At 45.9% G+C, this 6,814-nt stretch overlaps 1 non-coding gene and 1 pseudogene across 1 annotated transcript; one reads left to right on the plus strand and one right to left on the minus strand.

Moving 5' to 3' along the window:
* Positions 1 to 1,354: 1,354 nt before the first annotated feature.
* Positions 1,355 to 1,429, minus strand: Trnat-ugu (transfer RNA threonine (anticodon UGU)). The gene has a single exon. It is a non-coding gene; the product is annotated as a tRNA-Thr (tRNA).
* Positions 1,430 to 6,447: 5,018 nt separating this feature from the next.
* Positions 6,448 to 6,565, plus strand: LOC126195934 (5S ribosomal RNA; annotated as a pseudogene).
* The last annotated feature ends 249 nt before the right edge of the window (positions 6,566 to 6,814 follow it).

Here is a 6,814-nt window from a genome sequence, read left to right on the forward strand (position 1 = left end):
TTATTGTTCTATGCAGTCAGATAGCGTAATAATACTAGTCAGGGCCAACCGTTACGAGACTTCGTAATCGGACAGACAGCTACGAAAAAAATAAAATTATTTGCATTCTATTTCAATTAAGCTCCCATGCAAGATCTCCGCCCCCTCGTACTCTTACGGATTTGTGGACAGCCCTGCAGGATTCATGGTGTCATTTCCCTCCAGCACTACTTCAGACATTAGTCGAGTCCATGCCACGTCGTGTTGAGGCACTTCTGCGTGGTCGCGGGGGCCGTACACGATGTTAGGTAGTTATACCAGTTTCTTTGGCTCTTCAGTCTAATTACGACCTACTCGGACGTCGGTGGCTGAAAGTGTCACAAACGTTAGGTCCGGCGCAGCTGAGTGCGGCGTCCCGTCTGTACGTGACATGAAAAAGCAATGACCAAACTGGAGCAGTCACGGATAATAGGAGCTTGCCATCACGGACACTGAGTGGCTTTTGCTATGAGCGGCGTCTGGCGTTCAACGAAGCTGCGAGGTTGACGGAAGCGAAAGCCTTCGACTCTTTCCGGAAAATTCGCAAATTTCTGGTGTTTAGTAAAAATAAACCAAAAATCCATCCCATAGCTTGGTAAGAACAGATTCGAAATGATAATTAAATGGACACCATAGCTGCAAACAGGCGTTGATGTACTTCATTGGGGACATGTTGAAAATGTGTGCCCCGACCGGGACTCGAACCCGGGATCTCCTGCTTACATGGCAGACGTTCTATCCATCTGAGCCACCGCGGGCACAGAGGATAGTGCGTCTGCAGGTACTTATCCCTTGCACGCTCCCCGTGAGATCCAGATTCCCAATATGTCCACACCACTACATTCGTGCCGGCCGCTGGTGGCCGAGCGGTTCTGGCGCTACAGTCTGGAACCGCGCGACCGCTACGGTCGCAGGTTCGAATCCTCCCTCGGGCATGGCTGTGTGTGTTGTCCTTAGGTTAGTTAGGTTTAAGTAGTTCTAAGTTCTAGGGGACTTATGACCTCAGCAGTTGAGTCCCATAGTGCTCAGAGCCATTTGAACCATTTGAACTACATTCGTAGTGCGCCTAATAGATGTTTGCCCATCATACTCATTACTCGTGGCAGATTAATCTACCAAGTCCCGTACGAGTTCGGGCATAGCGTGTGCGTTCGCACAAGAAGGTCAATGGCCGGGAAGCCATATTTTAACTATATATGACGGTAGTATCTGTTCCCGAAAGAACAGTTACCGTGGACGACCATGCAGCTTTGCTAGAAATGAAATGATAATTAAATGGACACCCTAGCTGCAAACAGGCGTTGATGTACTTCATTGGGGACACTTTGAAAATGTGTGCCCCGACCGGGACTCGAACCCGGGATCTCCTGCTTACATAGCAGACGCTCTATCCATCTGAGCCACCGCGGGCACAGAGGACAGTGCATCTGCAGGGACTTATCCCTTGCACGCTCCCCGTGAGCAGGAGATCCCGGGTTCGAGTCCCGGTCGGGGCACACATTTTCATCATGTCCCCCATGAAGTACATCAACTCCTGTTTGCGGCTAGGGTGTCCATTTAATTATCATTTCATTTCTAGCAAAGCTGCATGGTCGTCCACGGTAACGGTTCTTTCGGGAACAGATACTACCGTCATATATAAGAACAGATTCATTATTGTGACCCACCGTCATGGCCTGTTCGCTTTCAAGTAGACTTTGCGTGCAGCTTTCTCGAAGGCGAAGCTGCGACAAAGATGCGAAGAGCAGCACACAACTGTCACTCTTACCGAGAGTTTCGATAGAAGTTTCTCGCGACGTATTGGTCACAAGAGACTCAGGCAGGTGTTAAAGACGAAATCATGTTGGAAAAAAAAATTTGCGTACTCGCGTGTCTGCAGCCCAGACAAATTTTTCGAGATAATGTCTCAAAAGTGCTAGTTTCTTGACACGCCTTTTGCGCCAACTGATTTGATACGGTTCTGCTACGGCAAGCTGCCGCACTCTTATCAGAAGGCACGAGTAGGACGTTGTGGAGGCAAAGAAGAAACAATCAAGACGCTGTTACAAGGGCTTGACCACATAAATAGTGAGAGCAGGAATGAGAGCCAACTCGCAGCAACGAACAACATGTTGCAAGACCACACAATGAGTTTAGGGACGATAGGATCCGATAATGGGCGAGACAGCCGTACCACGGTAATCACTGCAGTAGGGGAAACCGGTGAAATGGTCTTGGTAACGATAATAATTACAGCTGAGGTAATGAAAGAGTACAATTATACAATCGTGAAAGGCAAAGTGAAGAGCACCCGACCCACGACGCGATCAGCCGCAAAACAGTACAAAAAAATGGCTCTGAGCACTATGGGACTTAACATCTGTGGTCATCAGTCCCCTAGAACTTAGAACTACTTAAACCTAACTAACCTAAGGACATCACACACATCCATGCCCGAGGCAGGATTCGAACCTGCGACCGTAGCGGTCACGCAGTTCCAGGCTGAAGCGCCTAGAACCGCACGGCCACAACGGCCGGCCGCAAAACAGTACAAACCAACAATGACATGACTGCACCGTTGCTAAGGAGCCCACAGACGCACCCATGGATAACGTTCATGAAATTGCCGCGATAGTGAGGAAGCGATAGACAGGCTCAAATCTCTTTGGGTTGGGTTACCATGATATTCAGGAAGAGCTCCTGGATGAAAAACAAACATCATAGACTGTTGTTGTTGTTGTGGTCTTCAGTCCTGAGACTGGTTTCATGCAGATCTCCATGCTACTCTATCCTGTGCAAGCTTCTTCATCTCCCAGTACCTACTGCAACCTACATCCTTCTGAATCTGCTTAGTGTATTGATCTCTTGGTCTCCCTCTACGATTTTTACCGTCCACGCTGCCCTCCAATGCTAAATTTGTGATCCCTTGATGCCTCAAAACATGTCCTACCAACCGATCCCTTCTTCTAGTCAAGTTGTGCCACAAACTTCTCTTCTCCCCAATCCTATTCAATACCTCCTCATTAGTTACGTGATCTACCCACCTTATCTTCAGCATTCGTCTGTAGCACCACATTTCGAAAGCTTCTATTCTCTTCTTGTCCAAACTGGTTATCGTCCATGTTTCACTTCCATACATGGCTACACTCCATACAAATACTTTCAGAAACGACTTCCTGACACTTAAATCCATACTAGATGTTAACAAATTTCTCTTCTTCAGAAACGATTTCCTTGCCATTGCCAGTCTACATTTTATATCCTCTCTACTTCGACCGTCATCAGTTATTTTACTCCCTAAATAGCAAAACTCCTTTACTACTTTAAGTGCCTCATTTCCTAATCTAATCCCCTCAGCATCACCCGATTTAATTTGACTACATTCCATTATCCTCGTTTTGCTTTTGTTGATGTTCATCTTATATCCTCCTTTAAAGACACTGTCCATTCCGTTCAACTGCTCTTCCAAGTCCTTTGCTGTCTCTGACAGAATTACAATGTCATCGGCGAACCTCAAAGGTTTTACTTCTTCTCCATGAATTTTAATACCTACTCCGAATTTTTCTTCATAGACTGTAAGTGGGGTTAATTTAAATGTGATCTGAAATAGCAGGAGCCAGATCTCCGCATCTACGGAAATGGTGCTAGAAGAATAACTGGAGAAGGTCACTTAGTCAGAAGACAAAAACAAGAGGAGTAATTCTGGGAAAGAGCACAGAAATTATGCGGCATTTCAACCTCGAACTTGAGTGCCAAGGTCACATACGCTAATGGAACTTCCTAGTCATTAATAATCTCTCTCCATCAATATAATACTGGACGTGGATTTTACGGGGGTAATCCCCAAAGTAAGGTACCCTATTTTTTTATAAGTACATAGACCTGTTTTCGTCTACAATGGCTTACATCAGTTTACAGCTTGAACATTTAGCTATTTTTCGACATAATCACCATTTCTGTCGATGCATTTTTGTAGACGTTGTGGTAGTTTTTGTATGCCCATGTCATACCAGCTGGCCGCCATGCTGTTCAGAAAGTTATGAGCCTCTTCTTTCACCTCGTCGACAGAGCTGAATCGCTTTGTTCTTTTAACCTAGGGAACAGGTGTTAATCACTGGGCGCCAAGTCAGGACTATAGGGTGGGTGGGTGATTATGTTCCACAGAAACTGTTGTAGGAGAGCAAAAGTTTGGCAAGCGATGTGTGGGCGAGCGTTGTCATGGAGAATGTGTACGCCTTTGCTCAACATTCCTCTTCTCCAGTTCTGAATTGCCCGCGTTAATTGTGGTCCCAGCGATTCAGCTCCGACGACGAGGTGAAAGAAGAGGTTCATAACTTTCTGAACAGCATGGCGGCCAGCTGGTATGACATAGGCATACAAAAACTGCTACAGCGTCTACAAAAATGCATTCAGAAATGGTGATTATGTCGAGAAACAGATTAATTTTCAAGCTGTAAACTGATGTAAGCCATTGTAGAAATAAACAGGTCTATGTACTTATAAAAAAGTAGGAGACCTTACTTTTGGGATTAACCTCGTATGTGGGAGTTGCAGGCTGTCTTGGACCTAAGTCGTTAATGGCATTGAAGCTGTCAACGATAAAGAGAAGGCCGAACTGATGACTGCGTTGAGAGACAATACCAAGGTGTCAAGGTGTTGTTGTCCTTACTCAGTGCAATGAAGGGCTTTCAATATAACTTCAGGGTGAAAGATTACAAGATGTTCTTCACTCGACCGAACTTCATATTGATGGCGTACAAATGTAAGGTGTTTGAAGAAACACAGTCAATTCGCAATCAGGGTGTAACTAAGCCAGCTGTAACATCCTACAACAATCCCCTCCTCGTTGTCCTGAAACAAGATGGTACACTTTCGCTGGTATTTTGATTCCAGACAAATAAATACTTTAATTGAACTGGAAAAAGATAAACTAGAAAGTCTGGAGGAACTCCTGCAAAAGTTCTACGGAGAACAAGTGTTCTCCTCAGTCGACTGGTGATTAGTTTATTGGGAAATTGAACTTGATTGGTCCTGTCGGAATTACATAGTCTTTCTTGTTTTCGGTCACTGTTAACATTTTAGGGACCCTTCATCAGAGGCCTAGACCGTGTACTAGATGAGTAACTATGCGAGCGAATTACCCAATATGTAGAAGCCGTCTTGATAGTGGAAAACGCAGGGGAGAGACAACTGAGAGGGTGTCTGGGTCTTGAAAAGTATTACAAGCGTTTTGTTTTGGTGGAAAGCGTAGTTACAACACACCTGTGTGAACTGATGAGAAAAGCAGCAGCCTGGATCTGAGATGATCAAGCGGAAACAGAGTTTCACACATAAGGATCAGCTCTAGTTTCGGCGCTAATACTTGCATCTAGACTCGACTGCTGATTTCTGCATGGTAACGGACAGTCCATGAATGCGGCTTGGGGTGGTTCTGTTTCACGAAGAGGTGCGAGATAAACAACTTGTGTGCAATATCATTACATTTGGTAACTTCGTATCAAATAAATCTGAACAAAACTACTCCACCACAGAGCTGGAGGCAATGGCCATTGTCTGGAGTTTCCAGAAGTTCAGGCTCTTTTTATTCAGTAGGTAAACCACCATTCTAATGGATCACAAGGTTCTCCAGTTTTTACTTACGGCGGAACTTATGCATCGCAGACTGGCACGCTGGGTGCTTTTGCTCCAGGAATATGATTTCTGGATACATATATCCCTGGCAGTTCCAGCATCACCACAGATGCCTTGTCACGTTCCCCCATGATCCACTTTAAACTGTATTACCTCAAAAACATTGTTTTTGGGAAACATGTAGCAGCGTCACTAATGGACATCATTGCCGAACAAGACAAGGATCCTGTATTGTGGGAAATCAATTACGTGATCGAGACAACACAGTGCTGAGACATATCTCGTCAGAAAATGGGAGCTATTTAGGCGTAGGACAATAGAGGACACGCAATGGTCGGTGTGTATCCCAGAAGCACTTGCTGAGTAACTAGTCTGGTACAGGCAACAGAGCTAAGTGTATTTCGATGCAAAGAAAATTTCCTCAAACTGATAACATTTTAAGAATAGGGAGCGGCTGATTCGCATGATACTTGAGATATACAAGGACTGCCAGAAGGCAAAACCGACATTAAAGTCGAATCAACCACTTATCCCGTGGAAACTGCAGGATCCGGCGCAACTAACCTCTTCGGCCCGCTTCTAAGGACGAATAGGGGCTACTGCTACTGTTCCTGACGGTTCAACTGGCCTACGAGCATACTACAGTGCTCACGCCGAGAAGAGCGACGGTGAAGACCGTCGCAGACGCATTTCAAAATCGTTTCCTCAAAGAGATAAGACTGGTTCGCAGAATCATTTCGGATAAGGACGGAAATTTTGTCCTCTTCCAATACCGCTTGACGTGTGTTGCTGATTTTCGGCAGCTTATGTACACTCATGGCCAACGGCCTTGCCGCAGTGGTAACACCGGTTCCCGTCGGATCACCGAAGTTAAGCGCTATCGGGCTGGGCTATAACTTGGATGGGTGACCATCCGGACAGCCGAGCGCTGTTGGCAAGCGGGGTGCACTCAGCCCTTGTGAGGCAAACTGAGGAACTACTTGATTGAGAAGTAGCGGCTCCGGTCTCGGACACTGACATACGGCCGGGAGAGCGGTGTGCTGACCACATGCCCCTCCATATCCGCATCCAGTGACGCCTGTGGGCTGGGTATGAAACGGCGGCCGGTCTGTACCGTTAGGCCTTCATGGCGTGTTCATTTAGTTTTTTAGTTTAGTTTTATGCACACTCATACTTATAAATTAAG

Source organism: Schistocerca nitens, chromosome 7 (assembly GCF_023898315.1).
Source record: "Schistocerca nitens isolate TAMUIC-IGC-003100 chromosome 7, iqSchNite1.1, whole genome shotgun sequence".
Taxonomy (NCBI): domain Eukaryota; kingdom Metazoa; phylum Arthropoda; class Insecta; order Orthoptera; family Acrididae; genus Schistocerca; species Schistocerca nitens.